Consider the following 15,295-nt stretch of genomic DNA (forward strand, 5'->3'; position numbering starts at 1 on the left):
GCTGTGCAAAAAAATAGAACACAAAAGAGTAGCACTAAGCATACCAATCCTGACTATATCCAGCTTTTAATGCTGACAAGTAGTCTCTATAAGTGATCCCAGTCCTACATTCCTTGATCCAACAGTCGAGGGTATCCCTCTACCTCATTCTGATGTCTCTGTAGTGGTTCCTACATTGTTCATCAGTGCGAGGGATACTGCTAGTACTGGTCAGAGTCCAGGTCAGATGATTCTGTGCCTCTGCCTTGTAATCTAAGCCATGGTAGTCCCTCTGCAACAGCCTGCAACCATGTTCATTGATGAGGAGTCCAACAAATACTTTGGAATCCTAGACACCCCATCTTTGAACACGAAATTTCAAACACTTTCTAGGAATGCCAACCATGCCTATCACAGATCAAGACCATTGTAGAATAATATTTTCTCAATTGCAGGAATCGTGCTTAATGGGATTGCATACATTCTGTATTTGAAACATTTGAAAGTGTTGTGCATCGCGTACCATCTCACATACAGGTTGCATGACAGTGCACTGCTGGGAAATGTGTTTGCACAATGGCCAACAGTATTAATTGAATGCATCTGGTGTACATTTGTGGCTGTCTGGGTCTTGACTGCTATGTGGCTGGACCATTTGTTCAGTTTGCGCACTGCCTCTCTAATTGGAATTGGCATAGCCAAAGCTGTTTGTGCAAGCAGTGGCCAAAAAAAAAGTATCAAAAATGGAGAATTAGTTGAAATGTGGTACACATGAGATATGACTACATAGGTCTGGATCCCAACTCTCACAGCAATGCACTGTCACAAAACAGGAGGGGGGACTTATGCATCTTTGCCCCACAAACACCTTTGCAGCAAATACATGAAGTAATTCCTCACACAACCATGTGCAACTGAATGTACACTGATGTCAAGCCATGAACTGTTATTTCTAAATGCATTCTATGTAATATATTTGTATGTAGTGTACTTACTGATCATACAACTTGCTATGATTATTCCTTGCAAATATACAGCAGTGTCCTACCTTTCTGTGTTTTTTAGTCATTCATCAGTTATCTGACCAGTGCTCAGAGACATGCAGTGTGTAAGCCAGTCTATATAATTTATCTTAAAATGTGAAGGATATTCACTGGGGATAATATGACATGCAGTTCCATCAAAATAATGGAAGTTTGGATGCCACAAACAAGTACAGACTGCTGTTTTGGGGGTGTGGCGCAAGGGGTGGTTGGAGCCAAGCTATGCAATTGTTATGGCACAAACAAGGCTGTGTTGCTCTTGTTACTGTCCTTGTTTTGCATCCAGCCATTTTGATCTTGTGAGGGGTGGTGAAGCCACAAACTGCTATGTGCCTTATTTCTTTCAAACGTCTATGTTATGATTTCCCATTTCAAATGTATGTTGCTAAACTTGAGGGCATTCAGTGATCATCATTGCTTTGGGGAGATATTAATGTGTTAATCTTTGAGGCCTGAGGTTTACTACTTGCTAATGGACACATACAAGTCAAATAAGTCTCTGCTGTCACATATGACATTAATTTCTATACAAATTCCCCACTTTGTAGCTGCTTACTACACTAAGTGATTAAATACAAGGACATGTCATTATATTATTATACCATACAGTACATGTTCAGGACTTACCTTCTAAATGCAGCAGTTGACACAGTGTTAGTTCAGGGCTGACTGTGATGCAAGCAGTACACTGCCAATACATGGGAAGGTAAAGGCTGTGGCTCTGAGTTGAGGTCAACAGAGGTGATAGGGTTCCTGTATTGTGTTCCTGTCCACCCTGCAGCACTCTACAATGTCCATGTCATATATGTTGTGATAAGTTGAATGTGGCCTGAAAACTCTTCTCTGTTTCAGCCTAGGCCTATTGGCAACAGCAGGAGCATTGCTGCAGCCTGTAGCACATACAAATAGAGTTAAGCAGCAGCAGTAGCTCCTAACATTCAGTCTGTGTAGACTTTCTGTGTCTGTAGTCCACTACTTTTGAAATCCTTCTTGAATAGCTCCACCAGATTAGTTGATTAGTATGCAGTTCAGCTCCTTATGCTGTAATTAGCATCTCTGAAACACTGCCTAGACAAAGGCAGTGAATTAATAATCTACTCCATTATAAAAAGGCAAATGTGTAGCTATCCAAATTGATGGTGAGGATACTTGCTACATGTTCAGCAAAGCAAAATATTTCCCAAGCTATCTTTACAGATGAGTACTGAACTCCAGCAGATATGCAGATATGCAGTCATTTTTTTACCTACATAATGCATATGCTGGACATACCTCTCAAGTGTATCAATTTATTTGGTATTTACCAGTTTTGAGGGCAAAATAATGGGGTGCCACAAATTTCTGAGTGGCCACTTCACTTCCCATTTTTTTGAAATGAAACTTCTTTTAGGCATGGACCCGTAGTGAGAGTTTGGAGTGCTGTTGAACCAGGAAACTGCTACTCTGCCATTGGACACACACACACACACACACACACACACACACACACACACACACACACACACACACACACACACACACACACAAACATACACACCCCTAATGCAATCGTAGTGAAACAATGACTCTCTACTTTCCAAACAACATATAGTTCTCTGAAATGTTTCACCCATGTTCTATAAGCATCATTCTATTTTTTTTTTTTTTTAAATAAACCATTTCTTTCTGTGCTGGCTGGGTAGGCTGCTGTGGAGTCGCCAATTGTTAATTCATCGTGGATTGTCTGTTGTGGCTATGTCAATGATCTGAAATTGTCATTAAGTAGTTTCTCTCACTTATGGTTACATGTGTAAATAGGTGATGATCACTTATGCATATAATGTAAATGGTTCTTCGCTACCGGACAGAGACCAAAAAAATAACTTGATTTCTAGTTATGAAAAGAAACTATAGTGTGTTCTTAATCAATGTTCCTTCTTATTATCTGCCATTGGTGTTGAATTGCTAAAGTTTTGTGGTGAGTATATTACTTTCAGAGAAAGAACCAACTATTATTCTGTAACCATCATTTGCATTTAGCACCTTTTAGGTTAACAGTCAGTAAGACTTTGGTTGCCGCTCTGTCTCTCTCTTTTTTATTCTTCTTCTAGTTTAGCAATTGGACACTGATGATCTTTATTCTAGGACATGTTCTGTTTTTCCCGTGGTACTGAATTTATTCCTAAAACAATTTTGTTTTTATTTAGAGTGACTGAAAAAAAATGTTGAAATTGTGCTGTGAATTGATGACTTCACTTTTTAGAGGAGGGCAGTGATAGTAGAAGGTTGAGCACAAAATTCATTGTAGAGGAGTTACGAGTCCAACAAATATTTTGGTGATTGAGTTTTTCTAGCTGATTTTAACTTGCAGTTTGCATGTATTTTGTTATAATTAAATCCATAAGAGTATATTTTGGTGGCTTCTGCTGGATGAACATGGCTGTACTTTGCACCTAAGTTGTTGTTGTTGACATTTTAATATTAAGATGTGTTACTGGCTGTGGTCATGTAATCAGACTTTTCTCATTCTAGCATCTTGCTAGTTTCTAAATATGGTGTTCTGCTTTGAACTTTGAAGCTTCATATGTTGCCAGGAGTAGTTGTTTAGATTCTGTTTTAACTGACTACTGTTTTATGCAGAAAGTGAGTCATAAAACTGATGTAATGGCAACTACTACGAGAAGATCACTCTGGATAACTAGTTCATTACAGATACAGTGTAATGGACAATGGTAGAGCCAGTTAGCAAATGTAAATTTTCAAGTGTGATATCTGATTTTGGTTGGAACCCACAACCAAGTCGAAGAAAACTTCAAGTTACAGAATACATTATATGGGTAATGCACAAAAGATATTGCAAACCTAATTCTACTTGTGTAAGAAATTAAAGCACATCATATATATATATATATATATATATATATATATATATATATATATATATATATATCTATATATCTATATATATATATATATATATATATATATATATTCCCTACAAAACGGTGTCTACAGGACTGCAATCAGTTGTTTTCAACATTTAAACAGACTGAACTCTACAGTTCCCTACAAAACGGTGTCTACAGGACTGCAATCAGTTGTTTTCAACATTTAAACAGACTGAACTCTACAGTTCCCTACAAAACGGTGTCTACAGGACTGCAATCAGTTGTTTTCAACATTTAAACAGAGTAGGTTACACAAAAGCATTTGTTAAGCTTTCACTTACAGTCTTGATAAGATCAATATCTAAACAAAATGCTTGTTTTTTAATTTCAAATATTATAAAGAATCAAATCATTAAAACAGGTTTATAGTTAAATCATGTTAACTCCTTCATAATTTCTACCTTAAAATAGCCTTAAGTTTTGGTGTTCTTTTAAATACAATTCTTGGTTAAGGCCACAACTTTCACTGCATAATGTATCTTGTGTAATTAATTCCCAATTTATATTTAAGACCGCTTTAATTCAAAATATATTGATTAAATTGGGTAATCATACACTTTCACTTACAGTGCTTTGTAATTAAGCAGATCACCATATTGGTCAGCCATAGGGCTCTTTGTTTCTACTTGTTTGTTTCTACTTGAGTGGTTGCCTCCTTCCCCTGTAACTGCAGTAAATTGACTCTTACATTAGAGCTGTAATACTTATCTTATAGCTTTAGGACACCTTAGGAAACCTTGTAAACTGCAATAGCCCCGCTATGTTTGCCCTCACTAAGCTCGGGCTCTCTTCGCTCCCCTCCCTGCCCCCACCTCCGCCCCAGTACCTTTAAATTTATAGTACTATAGCCACTCCCCCACTTTCTAGATCCTATCTGCTTTCATCTGGGATAATTCCACCCACCCCTATTCTACTACCTACATTTAATAGCACCTATTAGCTTTCATTTGGCATTCTCCCATCCCCCCTTCCAGTACCTTTACCTCACCACTCTATCTTCTGGTGTTGCATCACCAGGTAAAACAGTTCCTTCACTCACTAGCTGAATCACATATAATGATATACTCCTCTTTACTACCCCTCTTGTTCACACCTCTCTTGTTCACACCATACCTCCTTACCTTGTATGAAAACCAGTTTCTTACGGGATTTCAGGTCCCAAAAGGCCATACTATCACCCCAGCTGTAAATCCTTCCACCTTCAACCATACTTACAGTACCAGATCCTATCCAACATCTTGTTCAGTCTATCAACATCACAACCCCAGGCACATTAACTCTAGATCCAAACACTACCACAAACTAATAAACAAATTCCTGAAGTTCATCACTAAGTATAGACTCAACCTAATACTTGGTGGTGATATTCACCCCAACCCTGGCCCACTCACTTCAGATACACATACCCCCCTACTTGTAATCTAAGCTACAAACCTACAATTTATAGGCCAACTAACTCTCTCCTAGTCTGTCATCTCAATATTAGAAGCATTAATAACAAGGTACATGAATTGCATGCACTTCTGGATGTCCACTCCCCTGAGATTCTCTGTTTATCTGAAACCTGGTTAAAACCTAACACTAAAGACAATGAAGTGTTACCACCTGGGTACAACATACACAGGCTGGATCGTGCTTCGAGGAAGGGGTGGGGTAGCTGTACTCTATAAATCTGAGTTGAATGTCACCATAGATGTAATACAACCTCCTCAGATTAATAACTCTGAGATTCTTGCCACCAAATTGCAACTTAATAAAAATAAATGCATTAATATCATCTGTATGTACATTCCCCAGGTAACAATATATCTACATTTGAAGATATCCTGCACTGGTTATCATGTCACTACCCCCAAGAAACCCTACTACTTGGAGACTTTAACATAGACTGGGGCACCTGTTCCTTAGAATCCCCAACCACCCATATTAACCTGCATGCATTTACACAAATCATATCCACCCCTACCAGGATAGGTAAACCCAACCAAAAAGAAAGTATACTTGACTGGGTACTCATAAACAGTCACCCCAACTGTACACCTCTGGTACCCTCCTTAATGGCCTAAGCGTTCACCTTCTCACATATGTAATTAAGCACAAAACCATTAATTCCCAACAACCCTTACTCAGAAAGGTTAGAAACAATAAAAACTTTGACCCTGCCAAATTCCAACAAGAACTAAACTCATGTAATTGGTCTATTCTAAAACACCTCCTTTGAGGAAGCAGTAACATACTTTAACAACAAATTCCTTGAGATCCTTGATTTGCATGCACCTGTTCGTTCAAAGAGAACCAAGGCAAAACTGCACCATGGCTTTCTATAGAGTCTAAACTCAAAATTACCCTTAGAAACAAAGCATGGGCTTTATGGCGTTCTTCTAAAGACCCTCAAGATCACATTAAATGCAGGCAATCCAGAAACGAAACCAAAAAATCAATTTTACAAGACATAAAACAATACTACTGTAATTTACAGACAGTAAATCAAAATAACCCTCAGAAGTTTTGGGCAGGTATAAATAATCTACTACATCCTGGACAAACTTCAACCCCAATCCCTGCTGCTACTATTGATAAACCCCCCTGAAGATGTTTCTGATAGTTTTAACCAATTCTTTACTGAGACAATTCAAGCCCTAGCTAGCCAACTACCTCCTAGCTCCCCTGGTCCTGAAAGTAGCACACCTAGAAACCTACTTGTGTTCAGCTTCCAACCAGTCGCCACTTCACTTATCCGTACCTTGATCAAAAAATTAAAACCCACTACACTTTCTGCTGATCAACTCCCTGCCGAGTACCTACAAAAATCAGCTGATGCTGTTGCTTACCCCGTCTCAATACTAATCAATCGAACCATAGTAGAAGCTAAAATTCCCACCATCTGGAAAATATCCTATGTAATCCCACTTCACAAAGGAGGCAGCTCTACTGAATTCTCCAGTTATAGGCCAATAGCTATACTCTCTCCACTTGCAAAGATCATGGAAAAATGTATTCATAGACAATTCATGCACCACCTAATCCAAAATCGCCTTATGGCAGACACTCAGCATGGCTTCCGTCCTCATCACAGCACTACTTCAGCCCTCCTAGCCTTTACTAACACCATAAACCATAATCGCAACAATAATTATATATCCTCAGCCTTCTTTTTGGATTTTTCCAAGGCATTCGAAATGGTTGATCACCAACTTTTAATCCACACCCTGCAAACATTCTGTCTAGATACTGGAGCCCTCCAATGGTTTCAATCCTACCTGAATGGACGACAGCAGGCTGTCCTCTGGCAGAACAAACTCTCTAACCTTCTACCTAACACCCTCGGAGTACCACAAGGCTCTATACTAGGGCCCTTGCTGTTCTCCATCTTCATTAACGACCTTTATACTGTCATCCCAAAAGTCAGCTGTATCCAATATGCTGATGACTCTACTCTGATTTGCTCAGCCACAACTCCAGTAGAGTTATGGTCAGCTACCCAGACCACCTTTAATACAATAGAAAACTGGCTTTCTGAACATCGTCTGATCCTAAATCCCAAAAAACTAAAATGCTGTTATTTTCACCAACACGTAGGTCTACCGCTTTCACCTTTACCATAAAATCAAATGATGGCACAATAATCTCCCTGACCCATCTACAAAACTATTAGGTGTCATCATAGACAATAATCTCAAATTTGACCTACATGTTAACCAAACTATCAAAACCATCAATAAAAACTAGGGTCACTTTACAGAATAAAAGCCTTCCTAACCCCTCCAGCTAAAATTGCCATAGCTCGCTCTCACCTTCTTTCAACCCTTCTGTATGCATCCCTCTACTCTCGAATTTGAACAAGACTGTCCTTAACAAACTCTCAATTTGCTACAACCACATTGCCAGGTTTGCCACTGGGCTGCCTTTTAGGACACATCATTGCATCAATCTAAATCAGCTTGGTTGGCTTGAACTACCTAGCCTAATCCAGTATAACCAACTGATTATGGCCTATAAAATCCTCTATAATCCGGACAATACTCCTGCACTTAAAAATATTATCACCCCTATAACAATCCTAGACCGCTTCGATCCTCTAACAAACTACTAATTCAGACTAGCAAAATTAATAACACAGCCAGTGATTCTCTCTTTGCAAACTCTGTAAGTAGATCCTGGAACTCACTTCCAGCTGATATTACCTTACTTTCCACCTTAGGTCAATTTAAAACTAGACTCAAACATTTGTCACTTAACTGGCTATGTCAATGTATCAAGCCTGGCTAACTTGAATGTGTAAAAATCTGTTAACCAGTTTACTGTGTAATTTAATTTAATCCTGACTTGTGCTCAGGACTAACTTTAACCTGTGGAACTTGTTTAACGTGCTTACTTATGTAATCTCTGTAAATAGTCTGTTTGTAATATGTAATGCTGGTATTATGTAATGCTGTATCTGCTTACCCTTGGAGCTTTTCTCCCCGGGCCTCCGCTGAAAATGGACATGCATCCAGTCGGACTATCCCGTTCAACAAATGTAAAATAAAATAAAAAAAATAAATTTATATATATAATATTATAATCTTTAATAGCAGCAGGTGAGATGGACTCATATCTAAGATGGTTAGTAGAGTCAGAAATTATGAAAGAGAACTATAAGGAGAAAGAGCCCTGTGTCTGTTTTTCAGTAAGGGAATGTAGTACTCTGTTGATGTCACAGTTGCATACCTAACTGTTATTGAGGGGAATGGCCAGAGTTGAGTTAAAATGTCTGCTTTCTTTAGTAGCTCATACTTCAGGAGAGAAATTATTCCAAGTGGTAATATTAATGTCAGCTGAGATGCTGCAGATGCAGTGTTGGATGTGAATGATCATAGCAGAAAGTAGGTGATCCTGTTTATTTTCCTTTTCAGTTTGAAGTGGTTAGACTACATTATTAAAAGAGGTGAGAAGAGAATGTGAGACATGTTAGCAGGTACGTTTTAGCCATTGAGTTAATTTTGGAAAAATTTAGCCTTGTACAGTCTGTCCAAAGTGAGTCTAGTTTTTGCAATTGTAGGATAGGTGACATACCTCTCAATCTCTCAGACCAAGAAATCTTGATAAAGCCAAAAATAATGGTTGGACAAAGGCCCAAAAATAGGGACATATTTTAAGGGTTCCCATTATCTAATCAAAGATGCAATCCTTCAAATGCATCTTGATCAAACTTGAAAGCACGAAACAGCAAAATAGCAAAACGGCATATAAGCAATTTTTTTCCCTGGGAAAGAAATCACTTGGCCGCTTTCATTACTTTGCTGTTTTTCTCATTGTAGTGCAATCTCGTAGTTGGTATATTTAAGTAGGGGGGTGTAGGGGGCAATGTTTTGAATTTTTTATTTTTATTTATTTTTTTTTTTTGTGGAACAGCGATTTTTTTTTTCCATGGGAAAAAAAAAATCACTGTTCCAAGTGTTCGGGATTGTAAGCTTTCACTTACATGGGTCAATAAATCAGCATTCGCTTTTTTAAGTGTTCACTGATTTAATATAGACCCGATTTTAAATATTGCTCCTGTAAACTCAGATACTTACTAGAATAACAGGTTTTGTATTATTATGCATTTTGTGAGAGATATGAAGTCTGAAATTCAAATGTCTGCCATTATTTATTAGTATTTAGTACCGTCAGTCTTCATATTTGTATCCCAATAATTCCAATGGCATGGGCAGGGTTACCTGATCATGTATGCAAATCTTATGTTAATAAGCATCCCGAGTTTTGGACAGTTGCACCTACTTCTCATGGGCCTTTGTCCAGATTTTTGATGTTTCCAGGTTAAAAGGTATGATGCTGGAACATATTACACTTGATGTCTCACAATTCAACTACCTCACAACTCAATCATTTTGCAATTCAACCATGCTTTCGGCTGCCCTGGTATCCTGCAATTCAACAGCCATCTCGCAATTTGACCTGGAAAGGTGGCAAGAAATACCTGACAGAGGACATTCTGCCAGTGAAAGCTCTTCTGCTTCTGTACAATGCCTCTGCCCACACATGAGAGTTAGAGTAAATTCTTCAGGTAGACTATGATTTCATCAAGGTTCAGTTCCTGCCTCCCAACACAACTTTTCTCATTCAACCTATGGATCAACAAGTTAATGCCTGCTTCAAGAAGCTCTACACAAAAAACACTCTTCGCAAGATTCTTTGACATAACCCATTCTTCAGATAAAACACTGAAGGAATTTTGGAAGACTGAGTTCAACATTCTTCATGCAACATCATTTATGAAAAGTGCCAGGGGTGAAGTATCACAGAAAGCCCTTGATGCAGCCTGGATGAAACTGTTTCCTTCCTTTTCCCAGGGTGAAACTGTGGCTGAAGCAGCTGAAGTGCTGCAAGATATCATTTCCACAGCAGAACACCTGGACACGGGGAGGTGGATGAGGTGGATGTGGAGGAACTGCTGCAAGACCATGATGATGAGCTCACAATGGAGGAACTTACAGCACTTTCCAAGGAGCAGTTCAAAGAGAAAGAAAAGGAAATTTCTTCTAAAGATAAGGATGCCAGGGAAAAAGGACCTATGCCAACAGATTCCATTTAAGAACTTTTATCCAACTGGGAGAAAGTGCAGGCCACAGTCCTGGAGTGACACCCCAACACAGGTGATGTCAACAGGATGACAGACTTTTTTTAACAACACAATCATGCACAACTTCAAGACTATCCTGAAAAAGAAGGAGATACAAGTCAAGTCATCCTGGACAATTGTTTTTCACCTATACCTGACAAAAAGCAGAGGGAACATGCAGGACAGGATGAAGAAGACACGGCCGCCAACAAATAAAGACTAAGTGGACTCTGTAAATAGTGTAAATATGATGACTCATGTTCAGTTTTTGGCATGGACACTGGTGGGGTTGGGCAGAGAGAATGGGCACAAGTGTATGATGCCAACTCACCTGAATGAATGAGCTAAGTATGGGAGCAACTGAGCAAAGTCCTGGAGAGGGATTAAAAAATGGACACACCAGTATTGTGTGTTATTATTTCTTCTGGGGTTGTGGATAAGAAAATGTTGTAAGATGTTTTAAGTTATAATGTTATTATTTCTTTTGCTGGTGTGGATAGTAAATTATTGTAGTTATGGTGTAGAGTGGTGCAGCGGTAGCATTGTAACCTCACAACAAGAGGGTCTCTGGTTCAATACTCAGCTGGGGTGCCTTCTGTGTGGAGTCTGTATGTCCTCCCTGCGTTTGTGTGGATTTGCCCTCCCACATTACAAAGACATGCATCTGGAGCATTTCACCCTGGGCTTCTGCTGAAAATTGGCTTTGTTCCAAGTCGGACTTTCCTGGTTAATAAATGATAAATAAATAAATTGTAAGATGGTATAAGGTTATTGTTTCTTTTGGAGGTGTGGATAGGAAACTGTTGTAATTTTTTTTTTCCAACAAACATCTTTATTAAATTTTCACACATGACATAGGCACTCTTACATTTATACAAATTAAAAACAAACAGCATGACACAACTTCAGTTGCAAACACTATACATCACAGACACCATAGAAACAACTGTAGTTGCAAACATTATACATCACTTATAATTTAAGTTATAATTTATATCACATTAACGTGAACTAAATAAAACATAATTATAATCAAACACAACAGATATTCATTTCATAACTGCTACTGCACAGTGTTGTAATGAGCATGCATTTTTGCTTGGCAAGAAACATGTTAACCGTCATTCTTAGATAGATTTAGCATCAAATTAACTTGTTGTGACATGTGAGCCATAGTTTTGAGAATGTACAGTAGTCCTCCATTCCTCCTCCATCCCTCCTCCACATCCTCTCCTCAATTTAAGAGATGTTCACTTCAAATCATGGTGAGCTACATTGTTTTTAACATTTTTTAATGTATTTTTTTTTTTTAATTTTGTTTGGACCAGGAATAAATTAAACCATTTTCAATACATTTGTATGGGAAATGGCATCTCGTAATTCAACCACTGTTCAGAAATGAATTACAGTTGAATTGTAAGGTACCACCTGCAATGAATAATTTGAAGCATAGCCTTTTACACTGTTATCTGCATGTATTAGTTAGAAATGTACTGATGGCATGCCCATGTTTGTCAGGCCATTTCAGAGGTAAAAATGACTGACAATACATGAAAATAGTAAGCTGTGTGATACATATGTAAAAATGTTTCTGGGACAGGTCCTCTGAATGCATTTTTAGCATTTCCAGTGTGTTTTATTAGCAAAATGTTCATGTGCCTGTTCTTTAGTGGGTGGGAGAAGCAAACAGATGTTAGTGTTATGTCACAATTTAGAATAGACTGCTCTTTTTTGGGGGGTGGCACAGTTGAGTTACTGCTATGGCACATACAAGGATATGCCCTTGCTACTCTCCTTGTTTTGCATCCTGCCTGTTGTTAGTACCTCACATGTGAAGTATGTGTTATGTTTTCCCAGTCGGTACTGCAGACTGCTTACTGGTGACAGTTAATTTGCACTTATGTGACAGTAATGTGTATTATCATTCTGTTGTGTTTTAGGAACAAAAATGTAATTGAGGCACCCCCCCCCCCCCTTAAGTGAGGCAAAAGACACAATAATAGTGGAAGTGCTACGTCAACATGGCACTTTTCTTCTTGGAAAGATTTGTTCCAATATGTCAGAGAGGCTGAGGATATGGCAGCAAATCACTGATAACATAAATGGCATGGGCGTCCACGTCCGTACTTATGAGCAAGTGTGCCACAGGGCCACTGACATGCTCACATCTGCACAAAGGCATGCAGCTGCTGTTGCCTGAAACCAGATGGTAACTGGGGGTGGGCCTGTTGCAGAACCACCTCTCACCCCCAATGAGGAATTCCTGGTGAATATTCTGACACAGGACAACTCACAGCAGACTGGCCCACAATATGTCCTTGATGTGGGTGCAACTCCTTCTCAGTCCCAGGAAGAGCTTCCAGATAGGCTTTCCTATATGACCAGTTAAATACTGTTGTATAGTAAAAGAATTGAAATAAAAGTTACTCCTGTGTCACTTGTGTTTTTTTTTTTTTTTTGGGGGGGGGTTGAATATTAGTATAGTGATAAGATCAGTTTGGAGTTGTCAGCGACATTCTTGTTAAAGCACCCATCATGCTGACTGAGACGCGTACATGTAGTACCTCCTGTCTTACTATTAAATGTGATGATGTTGGCCTTACCTCTTGCTTAACTTATTTCAGGACCATCAAGATTCCAGCAATGTAGGCCTCCTACAAGTGGTAAGCCAATCAAATTATTTCAGTACTGCAGATCAATTTCTAGTAATGTAATGTGTCATTTTAGGCCTGTGGTGTATATTGCTGTACTGTCTGTAATAGTGGTAGCATTGTTAGTTGCTTAGCACATATTGCACCATAGTAGTATAGATATTAATGTATGCCTGTGCTTCTCCCTTTTTATAACAGTTGCTTATGACAGTGGGAGTGTGGAACCTGTGCCACCTGAGGTCAGTGTCTCATCAGACACTGATGATGATGGTGCTGAAATTAAGGCACAGTCAAGGGGTGCACATGTTGAATCTGACACAGAGGATGACATCCAGGCACTCCTTTCTTTTTCTCCGGGCACAGCCAGTAGTCCTACACCTACCCAGTCCACTGATCCCACAAATATAGGACAGGTGGAGGGTGATAACAATGAGCAGGGAAGTATGGCTACTGTGGCTTTAGTGCCTGTTGAGTCTGGCTGTAGCCAAATTGTTGGCAAGGTACCATGCAGTAGGATTGATAGGGGTGCTCAGAGGGGGCCTGTTTTTCCTTCTCCACCTACTGCAGGTGTCTCTTCCTGTCTCCCTCAATGTATGCTTAGAGCCATCAAGGAGGAACAGGCATGTTCAGAAAGGTGCTCCAGACAAATGGTCAGGGTTTTTGATGTGACTCAATCTGACATGTGTGACTGCCTCCATCATATCATTGATTCTCAGGATTGGACGAATGATATGTTGGAATTAGGGGTGTCTGTGATGGAACACCTGCTGGGAGGGGAACAGTATCCTTGTGGGCATAGATCAGCCACAACATCTACTGATAGCCAATGTGGCCATTCATGATCATTGTTCTGTAGTGGTAGTATTTTCGCTGGTCCATTGGGGAGTGTGCTATCCACACCCAGATATGGCAGGCCATGGGGTCACAGTCCTGGGCATTCACATGAAGGGAGCGCATCCAGCTGACATCTGTCATGCTCAGTTAGCAGCACTCCATCTGACCTTAGTCATGGAGTTGCCAGTGCAACACCTGGCAGAGCCATTTCCTGTGGTTGAGGGCAACAATGATGAACTGCCACCTCCACCATGCACTGCTCACACCTATCCAAGTCATAGGGGTAGCACTGAGCTTGGCTGTATTCATGCAGACTCTCCACACCACTTTCACATGGAGGACCATTACAGACACACACTGCCTACCTGTTTCCCCTTCTCCCTCACACACACTCAATGACCTTCTGTGTCAGTATAGGCCTCCTGCCCCCACCCCCAGAACCCTGTGCAAGTAATTATAACTATGCCATATCTCTGTTCTCTCTCTTTTGGTTTCAGGGATATAAAAGTTTCTTCTGGGGAAGATGATTGTGTAAATAATACTGAATACTCACCCTTGCCACCAGCACAAAATAGTGTGGAACATCAACAAACTTTTCGGAACCAAGGGGGTAATAAATTGTTTTATCAGGGAAAGAAATGGCCACGAGAAGGACAGTTTAAACAACATCAGCCATACCTTCAACAACATTCTCAGCAGTGGCAACACAGGAATAAAAGGGGTAGAAGGTAAAGTGGACTCTTATGTGGTTAATCTGTCTGTTTATAACTTAAATATGTATGAAAGAGCTGTATTAGAATGTGGATTAAAATGTATCCCTACAGTAATACCGAGACTTCATGATTTAAAATGTGATGTGTCTAAGTTTATAAGAAAATTACAACTGAAGCATATGTTTAGACATAATTTGGAGGATATACCACAGATTTCTGATGTTGATGAAGATGTTTCTTTAATTAGTGATGATAGCTTTTTTTCCTGTGAGTCTGATGATGTTTCAAATGCATACTATTTGATACTAGTAAAATAGAGGTAAAAAGCTAATTTATACCTGTATTCAGTTGCATGGATATTATACAGTTTCATAGTATGCTTAATTATTCTATTGAACAAAAATTTGTCAATTTAAAAAAAAGTATGAATATTAAGTATAATTTGACCAAAAAATAATGGTCAGCATTGCAGGCATTAGGCAGAAATGTAAATTTGATGTTCAAGCCTGCAGATAAAGGTAATAAGTTATTTTACATATTTCAC

Source organism: Protopterus annectens, chromosome 3.part0, assembly GCF_019279795.1.
Source record: "Protopterus annectens isolate FY-2018-M chromosome 3.part0, PAN1.0, whole genome shotgun sequence".
In the NCBI taxonomy this organism is placed as follows: domain Eukaryota; kingdom Metazoa; phylum Chordata; order Ceratodontiformes; family Protopteridae; genus Protopterus; species Protopterus annectens.